The sequence below is a fragment of the Catharus ustulatus genome, chromosome 4 (genome assembly GCF_009819885.2).
Source record: "Catharus ustulatus isolate bCatUst1 chromosome 4, bCatUst1.pri.v2, whole genome shotgun sequence".
Taxonomy (NCBI): domain Eukaryota; kingdom Metazoa; phylum Chordata; class Aves; order Passeriformes; family Turdidae; genus Catharus; species Catharus ustulatus.
Genome location: NC_046224.1, coordinates 61,201,951 through 61,221,784, shown reverse-complemented (window position 1 = coordinate 61,221,784; position 19,834 = coordinate 61,201,951). Strand labels below are relative to the sequence as shown.

The window sequence follows — 19,834 nt, the reverse complement described above, 5'->3', positions numbered from 1 at the left end:
AGCAGAGCTGCCCCAGCAATGCCTTTGAGCAGAGAACCACCTCTAAATCACAGTCCAGTAGTAGTGCTCATATTTGGCTTGTGCACGTCCTACTCAGTTCCAGTACAGTAAGTTCAATAGGCCTGGAGCTGAACTGCAGCACAGCCATTCATCAAAAACCCTATAAAATTGAGTTCCAGGAATTTATAAATACATAATACAAATATGAGCTGTGGGATTTTTTTCTGTAAACACTCCATCTCAGAGATGCTTCTTGCCTCCCCAAGCACTAGCCAGCATAGCTTGTTCTTGATTCCTCTCTGCCTCAACATTTTACCTTGCTTTGAGCCTACTTTCCAGTTCACAGGTCTTGGGAAGGGGAGAGGACAAGAAAATTGTCAGCATCCCAAAAACTTACCTATTTTTTCCCATGGGGCAGCAGGCCATGAATTCCCAGGTCTGTGATCAACTGTTTGCCTAATTTCTGGAATAAGATGGACAGAACTGGATCCCTCCTACCCACATGCCAGCAGCCTGTCCATGAAACATCTAAAGTTTGCTATAACCCCAAAATCCACCAAAATACTAAGGAATCTTTCCACCAACTTCATCTGATTGGTCTATAGAGTTCTAATATCTTTACTTTCAGAGAGGTCAGAAAAGAAATAGTACTTTTTGCTTTCTCTGAAGGCAGCTTCTCTCTGAGCTTTCTTTCTGAATGAAAACTCTCCACTCCTCTCCTTCAGTTCTATTATGTGTTAAATCCCCAGTTTTAGTTGCCATAGATGAAAGTCTGACACCGAAAAGTTTTTCCTCTAGTTCCATCTCCTTCTGAGACCACTTGACCTTCTGAAATGCTGCTGGGTGATTATTTTGGAGAGGGCTGAACACGGAGATCACTTTCCATGCCTTCCAGGAGTGACCTGCAAAGGACTTTCCCAGTGAATTAATTTGTTTTCATGTACTCTGCAATGCTCTGTGATGGCATAAGCACATGTTGGTCTCTGACTCAAAAAGTCTTGTCAAGTGGAGAGAGTCGTTTTCTTGTAGGTATTTAGTTTTTGTTTTTGTTTTTTTTTTATAGTTTGCTTTTAATTTGGCACGTAAGCACACCTCAGTAATTCATAAAGCACTGAAGATATTCATTGTAGCCTAAGTAAATGGAGCTGATGTTTAATTTTTCATTTTTAAGTGCTGATGCAGAACACAATACTGCACATGCAGCTTACAAGGCTCCCACCACTAGCATTTGGACTCCATTTTAAGCCTATAAATCACATGCTAAGTATAGTGCTTGTTTGGGTCTGTTAAATATTTCCTTCTCGTTTGTTCTTATCAACATCCAGTAATGATATATACATATGTCATGCAAGACAGTAAATATGCAGACATTTCAAGGAAAAGTTCAGTGCCATATCTCTCCTGATTAATGCATAAATGTTTGAAACTAGCATAAAAGCTAGGGCAGTGATAACCTTTAGCAGGGCCCAGAGGAAAGAACACAGTAGATAAATGTGCTCCTATGAAAAGCAGCAGAACTCATGTACCACCCAGCCTCCATTTCAGGGACTCCAGACAATTGTGTTCCCTGGTCCTGTTCACTCCCAGGTGTATTTCACTCAGTCTGAGAGGCAGGAAATTGCATTTTCATCTTTATTCTTCCGCCAGCTGTAAGCTAAACCCATACTTGAAGGCTCTCGCAACAAATGCATTAAGTACAGGAACCTCCTGCCACTTTGCTCATCAGTCATTTGAACTCCATCCTTCTATTTTTCATGGTTGTACCAGATGCAGGAGGAACCTTGCCTACATGAAGCAGTTGTATGAAGCAGCAGGTGAGCTTTGCATGGTGCTGCTGGTTGCAGCACTACCAAAAGTGTAAAAATGGAGAGGGGACCTCAAGTGCTTCAACCTTCAAGTGGAGCAATTGAAAGTAAGAGATCCTAAGATTCAGGAAAACATCAATGACACGTCTTAATTTCCCAGCCAAGTCCTGTTACTAATATAGCCTTGTTACAGGGTAAGACCTGCACTTGTACCTCTCTTTCCAAGTCGTTGTTTCATGAGGAGAAAATTAAGATATGAGCCGAAGCTCCATGAGCTCAAGTGGCCAGAGGAGATTTTTGTCCCTCTTAATGTGGCAGTGCAGCAAGATAAGAACTGCTTGGCTGAAGAACCAGGCAGGCACACAGTGTTCTTCTGACAGGTTGCTTAGAAAACATGCAGTTTTCATCTCTGGAGGCTGCTGAGAATGGGATAAACAGACATTTATTTACAGGGAAGAGTCTGTGAATAAGAAAATGGTGATCTCTTTATTTCCATTTATGATTCTAGGGGATTTTTTTGACTGAATCTTTTACTCTATGAGATTCCCAGGTCTGCTGAAAGAGGAGAGGGAGGTACTTCATGTACAAAATTGTATTTGCAAATTTATGGTCAATAGATGACAAAACATGCAAAAAAACATTGTGGTACGTTATTTCAAGTTTTGCATTGATGTCTATTTCTGAACTCATTGTCTTTGCAAACTCACTGGACAGCAAAAGAGAACAGGTCTTAAAAAAACCTCCCAAAACCTACCACCAAAACAACTGGCTTAAGTTTTTCCTAAACTTTTTTTTTTCCCTTTGCTTATTTATGCCTCATTGTGTAAGAAAAGCCCAGAATATGGCACTGATTCTGTACCCGTGCTGAGTATGGGCAGAAATCCAGGTTTGCCAGCCTGTCAGGGAATGCATTTAGCCCTGAGCCTGTCTGTCTTTCTAAAATAGTTATTGAGATCTGGTAAACAAAATATGCAATGACGGTTTCCAAGCTTACATGAATAATTCTATGCAACCGCGTATAATTACGATTATCATAAATATCCTCTGTTTGCATAACACCTCAGTGGATCTGCTGAATTCTCTGTGGCCTCTATACATACAGTGCCATGAAATGCAAACATTGCCTCTTCCTAAACACTCCCTAACAAACATGCTGTGAAAGCTGTGAGGGGAGGGAGACACCAGCCAGGAATATCCGAGCCTGGGTTTCTAAGGGAAGAGCACGGAATCTTTTATGTCTGCATGAGATACGGTGCTGTGAGAGCAGCAAAAAAGTCTGGTAAGAATCTCACCAGTACTTCAAAATTCATAGGGAACTGGGGTTGTTTTCTAAAGGTAAAACTGGGGTGAGAATTAAGCACATTTTAAAAACCCTCACAGGTAACAACACCAACTTTTAGCATCCCCTCTTTGCAGAGAGCCAGCTAAGCACTCTCATAGAAGTCTAGCACATAGCAGGTGTTGAAAATGGAAATGCAATTTCCCAGCTAGGCAGACATCCAATATTTATGAGCCAAGTCTGTGGAAATAGCAAACTGCCAATAGAGACAGAATAATTTAGCAGAAAATCAAGCAAGTTTTCCACTTCAAGAGAATTTGTCATTCACCTTGTGTCCGATCCTACTCCTACCAGTGCCTAAATGAATTGTCTGGTGCTGAAACAATCCTACAAGACACTAAAACAAAGAGATGAACATCCTCATGGCTAGAGCTGTTTGGGGTATTTGGCAGAGCCAATTGATATATGGCTGAGAAGAAGGAAAAAAAATCCCACACACCTGACAGGGAAACCAACCTGCTGAATTGCAGCAGCACCTTTCACATTTCCCAGGCAAGGTTTGAAATCCAGATTAAATGTTGCATTCACATTTTGACAATGTCACGGTTTTGTCAGACATGCTGAGCAACTTCTACCATGTTTGGGTGGAAATCTTTCATAAGCAACAAAAGCTGCTCTGAGATCTCTGGAGCAGGGAAATGTGACCCTTGCACTTTTGGACTAAGGTCGCAACCAGGACTGCAGAAATAGAATGACTCTGGAGAAACAGGTCTTGGACAAACCTCCTGCCCAGTCAAAATCTGAGGTAATTGGATTTTCCCTGTAGTTATGGGAGGAAAAATTGATAATTGCCAGACAGAGGGATCTGCGCCTGTCAACACTCCTAACTCAGAAGTCAACTCCCAAATTTGCTCGAGAATTTCCTGTCTCCTTCTGATAAGGCTCCTGTCTCCTTCTGGCAGACTCTCTGCACTGAACTGCCAAGCTATGCATAACAAGCCATGTTTCATGGGTATTTGCACAAATTTGGAAACTGCTGGCACCACCACACATGGCCCAGATATCACTGGATCAATGCAGATCATTGATGTGTGGGGAACTGAATGAATATGTCAAAAATATTAAAATATTCAGTGAATTCCCTTTTTTCCTTCTGTCTGAAGCTCACTCTGTTACAAGACTGGGGAGGAGGCTGAACTAAGGCTGAGCTCTTGGAAAAACAGACCCTAAGAGGAAGAAGAGCTCAAAGATCTGTAAGGGTGAAATTCAACTTTGAGGATTGGTTTTAAGTGAATTATGACAGCCCTGCCACCACCCCAGTGTGTTTGTTATTCAGGCAGACATGCCAAATAACCTCCATGAAGTGACTGCTTTTTTTTTGAGCTGGAAATTATTCCTGGACAGTTTGTTGTAAGCACTTGGTCAGAGGCACAGCAAGACGCTTTGGAGCCTGTTTTGGCAACCCTTCATCCTCCTTTCCCCTCTGCTTTGAGCTCCTACCAGCTGCTGCCAGCAAAGATTCCTGCATTCTCAAAGACCTGCAGGGTCCCTTCTTGGAAAAGGGAAGCAGTTCTGCCGTGTGTCTCTTTGGTCTTGATCACCTTATTTCTTGCTTGGCTGGATATTCCAAAATGTCAGGCTGAACCGCTAAATGGGTGGAATTGGTTTGTCCCATCCTCTCCATGACCCTCCACTTTCAGAAAGTCCCCACACAGATTCTTATTTTTACAGATTTACAATAACCACCCTCAGATCAAAGTCCAAAATTCCCTGAAAAATGCATGAAGGAGTGATTATGGAATGCAAACCAAAAACGGGGACTAACCACTGGCAAAATTATTTTCTTTTTTTATTTCTGTTAATGAAAAAAGGTTTCTGTTCTCTCAAACTGTACTTAATAATTTGTCTTTTTTTAAGCAGATGCATGGCCTATAAAGGGAAACTACATAGGTCAACATAAAAGGAATTTTTACGTGTAAATAGAAAGGTGGTTTGTATCAATGCGTCCACAAAATTTATATCATGGTGCTTTGGAGACAGACACCAAAACAGCCTTGCACCTGATCTGTGAAAAATTAAGTTTGTTTCAACTGAAATCCCTCAGAAATGTTCTGTTCATCTGAGGAAATCAGCTGAGTGTAAAAATAAAAAAAAAAAAAAAAAAGATAAATCTACTTGCTGCCCAAAACAAAAGGAACAGTGAATGAATGAGTGAGTGAATGAACGACTGAATGGACGTCAGAGGGCTGTGCTGGGGTTTAGCAATGTGTTATTAATAAGAGTCAGAGGAGGAGCATTTAAATGTGCAGTACCTGGGTTCTAGCAATGCATTACTAATTACAGCTCGGGAATCTTCCTTAAAGCCTTCATTCAAACTGGTTTGGGTGTGAATTCATCATGACACGGGCAGACCACTGCCTGACAAATTCCCACCCTGAGATATTCGCAGAGCAAGGGTTCAAGATGAGAACACATATCCAAGTGAGCTGATCCTAGTGCAGCCTGGCAACTCAAACACACTTGGCAAAGCTGGTCCAGTTCTATTTACAGAATTTTAAGGGATTTTTCTGTGGTGAAGCCTGGCTCTCTGTCACTTGGTGTCTTCAGTGCATGACTTGAAGATTTTCACCTGATAAAAAGGTAAGACGTTTTCCTTTGGGGGAAAAAACCCCATAAACCCAAGCCCAGTGAGAAGGGCTGCATTTTTCAGATGCACACCCTTCTACAACCAGGTGATGAAAGGAATTTGCTCACTTAAAGCTCCGTGTAAGTGCAAGTTCCAGCTTGTTGTGGGTGAAAGAGCCTGGAAGCTTTGGTCCCACTCTTCCCCAATAGCTTGATTATAACTCTCAGGGACTGCTGATCCCTCTGAAACAGCTGGACTGATCAGCAAACCAGATAATTGAATTTCTTTTCCAGTATCAGGCCCTTACTATAAACCTCTGAGTTTGCTGGGTTAACAGATGCACTAGTAGGAGGACTATGCAAACTGGGCTGTCTGCACTGAAGATCACAGATTTACACTGTGAACAAGTTCTTCCCTCACTGCAACATGTCATAAATAAGATTAAACTGGACAACAGATTGATCTTCCTTCTGAAATAGAAAGGAAAGCTGTCTTTGATTTTTTTCAGGGTCAGTAACCATCAGGCATCTGAGTCCCCTGCCCAGGTTCCAGGGAAGCCAGGGGAATGTCCTGGGTTCCCATACTGTGCTGCCCCATCCCTGGCAGTGTCCAAGGCCAGGCTGGATGGGGCTCTGAGCAACCTGGGATAGTGGAAAGTGTCCCTGCTCATGGCAGGGGGTTGGAACTGGATGATCTTTAAGGTCCCTTCCATTTAACTTGCTTCAAATTCACATTTTAGGCTGTAGATTAAAGTTTGGGATTTCTTTATTGTTGTGGGTTTTTTGAATTACTATTTTTTTACATGAAGAAAAACTATTATTGCAAGGAAATTAGATGTTGTCAAGAGCAAAAGAAACAAGGTTGAAGAAATTGTGTTGACACAAGTTTGATTGTGAAGAAAGAATTCTGAGGTGAAGACACAACCATTGTACTAAATCTGTACAAATATACAGGAGGGAACATAGCAAGGGTCAGAGTTACTAAAATCTTTCATGACATGGGAAGGTAAGCAAACAAAACTGTTAAATCATCATCTGATTAAGCAGATGGAGGTGCAGCGCAGAAGTCTGATAAAACAATTCTTTTTCTGTGTCTCTAAAGAACTTTGGGGAAAAAAAAACAAGCCCTTGATTTTAACCATTAAAGATGGTTTCAATTTCAGTCTTCTTGAAAGAGGAATGCAGTGATGCCTTTTCCTTTAATTCCTTTTTTCTGTCTTATTTCTGTCTAACCCTCACCAAGGCAGAGTGCATTGTAGAAGGAGAAAAATGAGAAAAAGACCATATGTAAAGCATGAAGAAAGACAATGATGAGAAAACAGAGATGCCAAAGATCCTCAAAGAGCCTAACCTTTTCTGAAGTCAGACAGAAGGCATTCAAACAAGAATTTTCCTTCTCACAAAAATAAGAAATTCATTGAAAAAGGACATAAGCAGCAGTAATTGTTTCTTTTTTGTCTTGGGGGCTTGGTCAGAGGTCATAGATTTATTTCATTATCAAGGTATCAGGATAAGAAGAGCAAGACAGTGGTAAGGAAATTTTGAAAGGTATCAGCATTATATAGAGATCTAAAAAAATTGGGAGAAAACTTTTTTACACAACATATTTGAGTATTTCCCAGTAAATTTCAGAGAAGCTTGTGGACTCATCTACTCAGATGATGCTGGGGCACAGAGACATCAAACTGAAGGAAAGGAAAAATTGCCCGGTTGCACAGCAGAAACAAAACAAATTTCATGTTTTGGAGGAAAAAGAGGACAACCACAGCTGACTGGATTACCAAACCACAAATCCATAGGAATATACAGACACAGGAGATAATTGAGGACTACGGGCAAAATTTGACAAAAGGCATTCAGAGCCAACTTGTAAAAGAAGCATCAAGGATTGCATTATGCATGGAAAAACAGTACCAGCTCATGCAGCTCCAGCTTTTGGAAAGAATTGCTTTGCAAAAGAGAAGAAAAATTGTTCTGCAAAAGATGGCAAAAGGAAGCTGAGGGTATTTAGCAAGAAACTCAGTGTGTGCGCATGTCTGAAGAAAATAAATATTGTTTGGAACTGTATATATATGTATATACAAACATATATATATGTATGTGTGTATATATATATATATATATATATTTGAGAGTCACAGAAGCACAGAATGGTTTAGGTTGGAAGGGACCTTAAAAATCATCTCATTCCACCCCCTGCCATGGGCAGGGACATCTTCCACTATCCCAGGATGGGGTAGCCACAGATTCTCTGGGAAACCTGTGCCAGGGCCTCACCACCCTCACAGGGAACAATTCCTTCCTAATATCTAATCTGAATTTTCCTTTTCAGTGTGGAGCCATTCCCCCTTAACTTGTCACTCCAGGTCCCTTATTTGTATTTTTGGGCACTATATTATCAGTCTCATTAGTATGCAGATGGGAAATTATTTGCTCAAATGTCCTTCAGTGGAGAGCTTAAAGCAGGAATGGCCTCTTACATAATAATAAGATTAAAACCAAAGGTGTTGTGAAATCTCATAAATGAAATGTAAATATAACATAATTAAAAACACTCTCCAGAGACTTAGCAGCACTATAATGGTTTTCATGCTTCTGATTTCCCACCCAGAGGTGCTACATTTCCATTTCAAACTGTTATAAGAACAAGGTCGAAATTACCTATATATAAATTCAATTTAACATAATATTAAAAGGTTATGACAGAACTAATGGACTTTAAGTGGAATCCAGGCTGCAGTGTTCAATGGAAGGTAGGAAATACCAAGGCAGGCAATTTCCTGTGGCATATGAAGTAAAACTTAAAATTAATTTCTTTCCTTTTTCTGTTCAGAACTGGAGTATTCAAGACAGTTGAACAATTAGGTGACAAAAAGATACAGAGAAAATGCCTTTGCAAAATCATTTATCTTTAGAGTAATTCAGCCCTTGTTGGGACAAGGTTTTGATGTTGATAATTGACAAAGCTGGGCTGGTGATGAACACACTTGACACCTGGCTCTTTTCATACTGATCCTTCAGTCTTTCCAGATGGCAGAGTTTACTTCTGTTCCCATCTGTTCCCTTTCAGTAAGAAAAAGAGAGGAAAACCCAAAATTGCTAAAACATTTTATGGCTTTTAGAAGTATCTCTGAGGTTCTTTTCAAGTCCTTTGCTCTGGACCACATTCCTGTGGAAGGCTGGCGATGGCAACTACGATTATTTGCCTCAGATCAAAGGTAGGATGCTGGGTTTCATCTTCCAGATTTGGTCTGACATAATTTATCTGGATGAGAATTTAATGGATGGAAAAACTGAAAGAGATGGAGTCACCTCACCAACACATTCTTGCAAAAAGACAGGAGAAAACAAGCAAGGAAGCAAACAAACAAGCAAGAGCAGTATCAGACTGTGATTAGATAATATTTGACAGGTCAGAAAAGAATTTTGGAGAAAGCTTTGCTAATTCAGATTTGGAAAACTGTTTCTACAGTAAGAAAACTTTTTTTTCAGAAACAACCACTCTCGTTTCTCTGGCTATTGGCAATGGTTTCTCTGTTGAGTTCTCAGGTCTTGACTCTGGTCTAAATTTTCACTGCCTCAAGATGAACTTATTCCCTGGGGGGCCATTAAGCTTCTTCCATGTAAGTGGGGTCAGAATTAGGCCTCTGTTAAGTTAGTTATCTCCAGAGCTAGCAACTGGCTGTTCAAGAATATTCAGCAAGAGGAAAATACTAGCTGATGGATGGGAAAAGATGGAAAAAACCCAGAGTGAAATCCATCAATGGAAATCTGCCAGGTAACCAGGAAATAATTTTGGATGCTTCTTTGCAGTCTATAAGTTTCCATGTATTGCTAAAAAAAAATCAGTTAATCAGGAGGAAATTCAGAAAGCAATTAGAATGAGCAAATCTCCTTAAATAGCCATCAATATTTAGGGGGTGTTTATGAATAAAAAAGACAATAATTGAATTTATTGACCTGGCTGAAGGAAGATTGTGGTGCCCATGTGTACTCTGCTCTGGTAAGACCCCACCTGGAATATTGCATCCAGTCTGGTGCCCCAACATAAAAAGGACATGGAACTGTTGGAGCAAGTCCAGAGGCCATGAAGTTGACCAGAGGACTGGAAAACCTCCCCTGTGGAGACAGGCTGGGAAAACTGGGGCTGTTCAGCCTGGGAGGAGAAGGGTATGGAGACCTCCAGTATCTAAAGGGGATACACGGAAGGTGGTCAGGGACTTTTCATCATGAACTGTAGTGACAGGATGAAGGAGAATGGCTTCAAAGTGAAAGGGAAATTTAGGTTAGATATTAGGAAGGAATTGTTCCCTGTGAGGGTGATGGGGCCCTGGCACAGGGTGCCCAGAGAAGCTGTGGCTGCCCCATCCCTGGCAGTGTCAAGGCCAGGTTGGATGGGGCTCTGAGCAACCTGGGACAGTGGAAGGTGTCCGTGCCCATGGCAGCGGGGCGGAACTGTCTGATTTTTAAGGTCCCTTCCAACCCAAGCCATTCTGTGATCCCTGTAGTGGTAAAGGAAGATTTCTGATCCCAGTCATCCTAAAGTTATTCTGGAAGAGCTGGAAAAAGGCTGTAGCTTAGTCCATGTGCCTCACCAAGCAGCCTGAACACCTGAGAGGAGCCTGGGGGTGTGTGCACCTGGAGCAAGGGACTGTGCCCTGTGCCCACCCTGCAGGGTGCTGGCTCAGGAACTGCTGTCTCTGCTGCTCCACCAGAGCTGTTTGTACAGCACGATGTCTTAATACCAGCTTGCACAGTGTCTTTGGGCAACCTGTCCCTGGAGAGCCTTGCACTGCCATTCAAGCAGAAATAAGGTTGGTTATCCTGGTGCAGTTTTCCTAACAGGTTGGAGGATCTGGAGATTCTCCATGAGGGAAGGTGCAGGCCTGGTAATTTGTATGGAGTTACCTCCTGGAGTTACCAACCTGTCCAGGTTGCTGCCAGGCTGCAGACACACCCATCATCTTGAGGAGATGGTACTGAGCTTTCCACAGAACCTCAGAATTACTGAGGTTGGAACAAACCTCCTGGATCACTGAGTCCATCCTGTGACCCATACCTACCTTGTCACCCGGCCCAGAGCCCCCAGTGACACCAGTTCCTTGGATACCACCAGGGATGGAGGGGCAGGAGCCCCTTCCAGTGCCTGAGCCCCCTTTCCATGACAAAATTCCTCCTGATGTCCAACCTGACCCTCCCCTAGCACAGCTGGAGGCTGTTTGCTCTCATCCTGTCCCTGTTCCCTGGGAGCAGAGCCCGACGCCCCCAGCTGTCCCCTCCTGTCAGGGAGTTGTGCAGAGCCAGAAGGTTCCCCCTGAGCCTCCTTTTCTCCAGGCTGAGCCCCTTTCCCAGCTCCCTCAGCTCCTCCTGCTGCTCCAGCCCCTTGCCCAGCTCCGTTCCCTTGCCTGGACACGCTCCAGCCCCTCAGTGCCTTTCTTGTGCTGAGGTTCCCAAATCTCTGCCCAGGACTCAATGTGTGGCCTCACCAGCACAACCTTTCCTTTGAAAAAGCTGTTCTCCAAGAACAGGTTATTTATGAAAAAAATAATCTGTTGCTTTCAACAACGACACATTTTGTTTTCATTTCTTTCTCAACGAATGCCATGACAAAAAGGTAACCGCTAGAATTTAAACTTAAGAAAAAATAAAATTGAAGCCAAACCACTCGTCTAAAATGGTCTCTTGCCAGCTGTCCTACTGCCACCCAGGACTGTGTTGTTGCTAACAACTTGCCCATGGGAAAGCACTCAATCCTGTAGTAATGAATGGCACTCAAGCTGGATGGGGGATGGTATGAAAATTTTAAGTGGAGTGGTGGAAGCACAGTCACTTGATGAATTTAAAATTAGACATGACAGAGCTTTGTAGAATATTCTATCTGGCTGGCTGGGATCTTAGAGACACAGACCGTATTAGGAGATATTAGACTGTACTAGAGATGGATTTTGTTGGGTTTAATTCTCCAGTCCTGAGGAATTTCTCTTTGCCTCCTAAGCCCAAGAGCCCCCTGTGAGGCAGAAGCATCATGCCCTTGTTTTTCTCCAGGTTAACATGCTTCACTGGCTTTGTCTTTGTGGCTCCAAGCACCAATTTCCTGGTCTGGATGGCTGGTGGAGCAGGGACACAGGATTTTGAGCAAGGGAGAAGCCTGAAAGGGTTTTAAACTATGCTGTCCACTGAGACTTAGTTGAGATTTATTAGAACAAGTGAGGAATGCTTGGTTTCTGAGGAACTGAAAAATTCTAATCAAAAAAAGAAAAAAAGTATTCGTTGCAATATTTCCAATCAAAATACCACTTATCTAATGTGGGCATATTCTCTCCCCTTCTCTGACTTCTATGGCTCAGCATACTAAAAGGCTTTGGATGTGCATTCATGGTTTAAATAAATCCCCAAAAACAAACACCAAGACACAAATTCAAAGTTACAGCCTCACAAATTTTAGTAGGATTGCCTAGGTGCAACTGAGAGCAGATTTGACCTTCAGCCATGTGGATTTCCATGTTTTCCCTGATCCTGTGTATATCAGAAATGCACTGGGATCAGTGGAAGTGCTGCTGTCAAACCAGAGCCAGGAAAGGCACAGTCTGAACCAGAGGTGCAAAGAAAGATTGAGGTAAACAAATGAACTCACCAAAAGACAACTAAATCAGTAAGATCTGCTTAATGATGGTTCAAAAAACAGATAATGCTGAAAATTCACCAGCTTTTATTTCAGAGGAATGAGGCAAATGAGAACAACTCTGATAAAAGAAAAAAAAAATTAACAAGATGATTTCCTAATAGAGGAAAGACAGGAAAAAAACATCATTGGACTTTAAAAACATTTCTGTTTCCCCAAAACGCAAACTTTTCCAAGGGAGACTATTCTCTATCCTAGCAGATGTGAAAAGCACTTTTAGCTTCCCAGCGCAAGATTTAACTCCATGAAGCTTTTGTTTATTTTTATTTTGTTTGGGTAAAACAACAACAACAACAACAACTCCTCCCCAGTCTCATCTTGCAGCAGTATTTAGATTGTTTTGCTTTTCTCAGAGCTTGTGATGGTTTGTCTTTCAACAGAAAAACTAAACATTTTTCAGTGTTTCTGACTCAAAAAGGCAGTTTGAGCAGCAAGGGAACACAGAAAGGCAGTTTGAACACAGACATTTTCTCTGAGAAGAAAAAAAGTCTCTTCCTAGATAAATTAATGAATGCATTTTTGTATAAATAAAAATAATACTTTGTTCTAAGTACATCTAGAGTACATCTAGGAAGAAAGACATATTGAGGCAATATTTCCTAAAGGTGTTCCTATACGATGAGATGGTTTCCATCTCTCTCATAAAGAGTTTTACTCTGCAAAAATTCATAGAAACATAGAATGGTTTGGGGTGGAAGGGACCTCAAAAAGCATCTCAGTGTGAAAGCTGAAGAAAAATGAAATGGGAGAAGGATGGGGTGTAGATGGATAGAAAGAATGGAAAGGATAGAAAAAAATGCTGTGTAGAAGGACAGAGATTTGTTAGACAAATGGGCAGAAAACAAGAGATTCAGAGGAGAAAAGCCTAAGATAATATGTCTAGGAAAAATCAATTCAGAGCAACTGCATTAAATGTTAGGGAGGAAGTTGGAAGGTATAATAGTGAAAATTAGCTAGCCATGATTTAAACTTAGTGCTGGATTTATTAGATGGAAATTCTTTTAGAGTAGAAGGGAGACACAAAAAAAAGAAAAATTGTGAGTGCGGGAGGTCATTGTAATTGCAGAAGACAGGCAAACAGAGTAAAGAGGTCTCCTGGTTTTGGAACAACACCAATTTTATTCCTAAATTCTCTAGTGCCACAAAGTTTTGGATGAAATTGATGCAGGTCAGAAAACTGAAAAAACCTAATTAAGAAATGAAAGAATATTCTTAAAGGAAAAAAAATCATGTTAACTCTGTATGTAAAGAATGGCCTTAAACAAAGGACAGCTTAAGTCAAATATCTGGGGGATATCTTTAGCAAACAGTAACAAGGAAGGAAAGGTGGTCAAGATGTTAGGGGATCTAAGTGGTCCATCCTTTCAGGAAGATTGTTTTTTGTGTTATGGACTTATCTGCATCATCCATTTGGAAGGCCAGTCATATAAAATCTGACTGTGCAAGTTGTTTGAGAAATGAGTGGGGGAAATAGTTTTACCTCTCGCAGGAGCTGAAAACACTGAAGTGGGTAAATATTTTCTAATTTGTGAATGTACAAATTCAGGAAAGACCTCTCAGCACATGAAATTATGTCTCTGGTTTGGCCTCCATCAGATTTATGAGGTCTATATTGGACACCTAAAAGCCAAAATATCTCGTCTTGCTTGGAGCAGAAACCAAATACCACCCAGATCCCATCTCTGGAGGGGACAGAAGCTGATTCTGCTCTTGCAAGTGTGTCCATCTCCTGGGTGAGGCAGAAGTCACAGGAGAGGATGCTGTATTCAAACTTGTCTCACCACAGAGCTTTTCAAAAGAAGTGGTTGGGCTTAAATTTCACACTCACAACCTGAATTCATGTAGAGTACAAAGGACTTCTTCCTTCTGCAGCTCTACAGTTCCCTGTGAGTTACCTCTGACTGTATTGATTCAGACTTTTGGCAACTGTGGTTCAATTTTCTGTAAGGCATTGCCTAGAAATACATATTTTTGAATTAACTAGATTCTCTCATGCTAACTCAGCTAATGTAAGATAAAACTTGTAAAATCTATATCAAGGTCAGACTAAAAATACAGGAATTTATTGCTTGGAAGGTGTGAACTGAGAAGAAGCACGTTTATTGCTGTGGTTCCATAATGGGAAACACTGGAGGAGTGATGCAAACCTCACCCTGTGGGTTGCAATCCTTCCAGGTGTTTTCATCACTTCAGACAAACCCGAGTGGACTTTGCTCTGCAGGATCTGCGCTTTTCCAAGCGGTGACTCCAGATGAGTCACGCTCTGCCTGATGGAATCATGGAATACCCTGCCATCCTTCCCATGAGCACCAAAATGCAACCAGCAGGCTCCTTCTGTGAGCCTGAGATGACAACCAGCAAACTCTGTTTCTACACTCACAGACACAAAGCCTTCCCCCATGTGTGCTCCCTCAGGTAGGAATTCTGCACACAAACCCAGAGCTGAGCTGGGAACGACCCTTCCTCATGTGTGTGAAGAGGTGGAGAGGAGATGGAGGCAAGGAAAGAGCAGTCAGGGAGGAGGAGATGGTCCTGCTGTGATCTTTCTAGTGCTTGCTGCCCTGAAGGAAAGAGCCACCTTTCCCGGCTTGCTTGTGCCTCGTGAAGGAGAGAAGGAGGCTCTGAACTGAACTGGGTGCTGGAGTGAGGTTTGTTTGTGGATGTTCCCTCTAGCACTCATTTCACAACCTTGAAGCTGCTCCATATCCACCCTGAGTGCTTCTCTCTTCACAGACACACCCCATCTGTCCCCTCAGAGAGTGACTGATCCCCGCATCCCCCACTGACAGAAGCACCAAGAGTCCCCCACAGCAGCAGCTGCCATCCCCCTCCGTCATCCCTTCCCACTGGGCACCACCAGGAGACACACACACATGGCCAGGCAAACATCTGCATGGACAGCCAGATGTTCCAGCCCCTTGCAAGGGATTTCTCTGGCTGTGTCATGGCTGCAAAGAGTCCAGGCAGACAAAAATGTCCCATGTTCTCCACACTGAGCACAACTTGTTCTGTCTTGCTTTGTTCCCTTCCTGCAGCAATCCATTGATCCCTCTCTCTTTCCTCAGCCAGCTGACAGGTTGATGCCACTCTTTGATTTTTACTTTACTTTTACAGAGTGGTCAGAGGCCAGGGGAGCACTGGTGGCAGTGGGCTGAGCAGGCTGTGGTGTGTGGTTTCATCCCAGCTGAATCCCAAAGTCTGAGACTGCATCTCCCCCTCATGGACAACTGCTTCACCATCCCCTCCACCCACGGCCTGCCATGGTGGGAAGTTCACTCCCACCAAAGAGAGGTGCTTCCCACAGACTGCAACCAGCTGCAAGAACTGCCAGGAAAAATCGTCCAGCTGGAGAACTTGAACTGGACTCTGCAGTGGGAAACCAGTGTAAAAAACGGGACAACAGGTTCCCAACACAACCTATGGCTGCATGAACACTAATTGCTTCTCATTTCACAGACTGCTTGCTTTTATTTTAGCAGGAATTTGTCCTTGCAATGAACAGAAGAGGGATCTATGAACCGTGGTCCATGGGACTGATGTTATTTAAGGTCTGGGCTCAGAGGCTGCAACCTTTAAGTTTAGAGGTTCTGTGTGGTCAGACTGACTTCTTCCAGTGAAAGTCCCACAGGATTGTTCATAATCTTTTCACCAGCTATAGGTGAAAACCATCACTTTCCTACTCAGTGTAGAAGACCCCAAGCCCTAGGTGAGCCCTGCAATTTGAAGATGTTTTTAGACCAGATCTGAAGAACAGCTGTTGTCAATAGATGCAATTGTTTTGAAGGGAAATAAGTTCCTAGTGCTCCTCTCTGACACCCAAGATGTATCCTATGTTTTCAACCCTCAACCAACGGCACAGTACTCCAGCACTGCTTGAAACCATGGAGAAAGCCAGTGCTTTCCTCTTTCCTTTGACATCTGGAGTCCTTCTGTGTGCTTCAGCCCAATGGCTGTTCATCCAAGAGCCCTGTTAACTAGTCCTAGAGAAATCTCTCTGCCCTTTTGTGCCGGGAGCAGTATTCAGAGCTTTTAATGGGTGAAAATAAGGTGTGTTGGTATGCTTCTGAAAGAAACTGGTTTAAACATTGTAGTTCAATCTACTGTGATTTTTCTAATGATTATTCAGCAGTTCTTCATAAAAAGCCTGCAGAAAACCTCTAGAGGAGAGCCTGCCCGCTGTGCAAGTCATGCAGAAGGCAGGTACATCCAGAGCACGTCGGGTCCCATCGCTACCCACGCACCAAACCATTTTCCTGGTTAGTCATCCTTTCCTACCCTCCTTCTCAATGCAAACATTGCTTTCCTAGCACTCACGAAACTCATCCCTGGTGCTGGCCTTACGTAAGTGATTTCGACATGGAGAGCTGTGCCACGAACGCAGTGGACACGTGATGCTCTGCTCAGCCTCTGGTAGCCACCCTGCACGTCAGCACGGCCTCCTGGCTGGCTCCTGGGGACTGCCACACTGGCTTTTGTCCCTTACAGCAACCCAGGGCTCTTACACACCCCTCAAGGGTTTCAGCTTCTGCCTGGATTGTCCTCATCACCTGCAACTCTGCCAGTCCCCCAAGCACCCACTGCACTTATTCACCCCTGGCCCTCCCACAGAACCAGCATCCCATGTATCCATGTACCTATCACCAAGGTTCTCTATGGATTTACCTGTGCCCTTGCACTGAACTCCCAATCTGCTCTCCTGGTGCACTGCATGCACCTAGGGCCCCTAGCACACTCAGCCTCCCTCAGAGCAAGAGGCAGATAAGAACAGATGGCTTAAGCCATCATAAACTTTTTCTCACTCCTCATCACTCTTCCTTCCCCCATAAGCAGTTTTCCTTCTCCCCACACCCAGCTCTGCAATCCTCACCTGTACTTCCCTCATTTCCTCCGAGCATGCTGTGAGCACAGATCTCTCCTATCAGGCCCAGCATTTCCCTCCCTTCCCCTTCCCTTGCCCAGCCCTTGAGAGCAGGCACAGCCTGACAGGTCCCCTCCTCGCTCCCACACCGCTGTGTGCCAGCCCACGCCGAGCTCCTCACCCCTTGTAGCAGGAACTGCCATTCCCATCCCCTCCACCTCGTGCCCTACAGCTCCCAGCTCCACTCGCCTCCCCACACCCTTCACACTTCACTTTTGACCTTTGCACAGCCGTGTGGCTTACACAGCTCTCCAGGTAGTTCTTCCTCCCATGCCTTCTCCTCCCACCCCTTTATATCTTTAGTCATTTCTCCACCAGCACGTTTGTTCCATTCCATTCCATTCCCTCTTGCTGTTTCACCCAGCCAGTACCTACCACAGAGATATAAACACATTGGTTATGTCTGATGCAACAGAAAATCGCTCCTTTCTGTTTGTGTATGCTCTCCTCCTCCCACAGTCTTCCCATTATTCCTTACTTGCCCCTCCTTGCCCCAACTGCTCCCCCTGTAACTTATGCCTGTTCTGTCCCTGTGCTGTTCCCACTCCCCAGTAAAAGGCATCCCCAGTTCTGTTGAGCAAACCATTGCACCTTTGCACCACTCCCTCTCTTTGCCTGCTAAGAAACACGCCCCCAAATTTCCCTTCACTCTCTGCTGTCCCGCCCTGTATCTCCTCCAAACCACCTCTTTCCTAGGCATCACAGCTCTCCATTTCATCCTCATTCATGCCTCCAACATTCCTTAATTTTTCCTCATTCTCATGCTTCTCAACACCTGCCATGGCTTTACAGCCTCGTCGCAGCTCATCCTGCCCCTGTGATTTCCAGTCTCTTGAATTTCCTCACACCACTTCCCCGTGGCTTTTTCCCCAGTTCTGTCTGTCCCTTGCAGGCAGGCAGCACACTCCAGCAGGTTTCCAGCCTCCTCTAAAATACCTCTAATCAGTTACCCCTTCGCATACTTACAGGACCCTTTTCCCTGCACCACACCCTATCTCCATCCAGCTCGTTTTTCCCTCTGTGTTCCTGTTCTCGGCAGATGTTTCCATCACCATGCAAGCCTTGCCTTTCATACTCTGATACCTTCCTGGTAGATACATCCCCATATCTATTTCTTGACAGAATCAAAGGTGTCTCCTTCTGACGCCCCCCACGAGCATCATGTAGCTGATTGTTTTCCATACCTTTCTCCAAATAGCCAGTAGTTCACATTTTAACTCCTCCTCCAAACATCCTTTGTGCTTTCACCTTTCTGCCTCCACTCCCACTCCATACCCAACCTCCCCCTTGCAGACCCTACCATCCTTGTATGTCCCTTTCATATCCTCACCCAGCCTCCAGCCTGTACCTTTTCCCATCTCTCTCAAGTGTTACTTCCTCTTGCAAGCTCCTAAACTTTCTGCCACCCACAAGGATCCTCTTTTTCCAGTTGATGTGCAGCAGTTTTCCTTTCAAGCTGACCACCTTTCCATGTCTCACCTGCCATTATTACCCCAGTGCACAACAATGAACATGTAGCACTTTATATTTCTGCTCTATGACACCTTCCCTCTAGTTTTTATGTACCTTTATATGCACCATTTAATTTTCTGTTCCCTGAAGAGAAAAAGAAAAACACTCCAACCCACAGCAGAACAATACAAACAAAACCCCTTAAACCTACGTGTTTTGCATACCTCAACATGTAGCACCCTTCTACACAAAGCACTCCCCTCCTGGCTCTGCTGGTACCTCCTCTTCTCCCCATGTTTTGGCTCCACCACCTGCAATCATGCCTGGATTTTGTGCCCCCACTGTGCTCACACACAGAGCCCCTGGTATTTACATGTGTATCTCAGACCAGTCTCTTACTATTAGCAGCTGGGACCATGCTGAACTCTTCCATTCTCTGCTGCTATTGTCTGGCAAGGCTTTTTTATTTTTTTCTTTTTTATTACTATTATATTTCTCTTTTCCTTGCATCCCATTTATAGGTGCTTCTTGTGCCACTTCTCCACTTGCAAGCTTGCACATATCAGGTATTTCTGCGCCTGAGAATGCCTCTCCTACTTGTCTGGATATTTTCCTGAAGGCACAATGCAAAGGCAAAACTTTACATACCATTTGCACTCCTCATGCAACAAATCACACAAGCCTGAGAGCAAAGGGTGTTTTCTGAAAGGTTGTAGCTCACAACAATCCTCTGGACCATATAACACACATCCCTGTCTATTTAAAAAGAGGGGAGGGGGAGAAGCAACCCCCCTCACACACATACACACACACACACACAGAGTCATCTCTAAATAACTGGTTTTGCAATATAGGAACCAGAGAATGTGCACATAGCAGCCCTATTCAATCCAAAATATCCATCTCTCCAAATACTGCATATTTATAGTTCGAGAGATAGGACCAGAACAGAGCTTTCCCGTTTATTTTAATGAAGGATTAAGAACTGATCAGAAAACTATCTAAACCATTCAAGGACTTTTTCCCCTCTTGGCTAAGAGCAGTTTGGTGTCTCCATAAGGACTCGCCAGTAA

The 19,834-nt window shown here is 43.5% G+C and overlaps 1 protein-coding gene and 1 long non-coding RNA gene across 5 annotated transcripts in view; one reads left to right on the top strand and one right to left on the bottom strand.

Annotated features, from left to right (window-relative positions):
* Window positions 1-19,834, top strand: part of LOC116995377 — a 173,577-nt gene that overhangs the window by 38,278 nt on the left and 115,465 nt on the right. The window lies entirely within an intron of this gene.
* LOC116995372 (neurotrophin-3) overlaps window positions 1-19,834 on the bottom strand; it is a 46,569-nt gene that overhangs the window by 25,536 nt on the left and 1,199 nt on the right. The gene's annotated exons all lie outside the window — the stretch shown is intronic.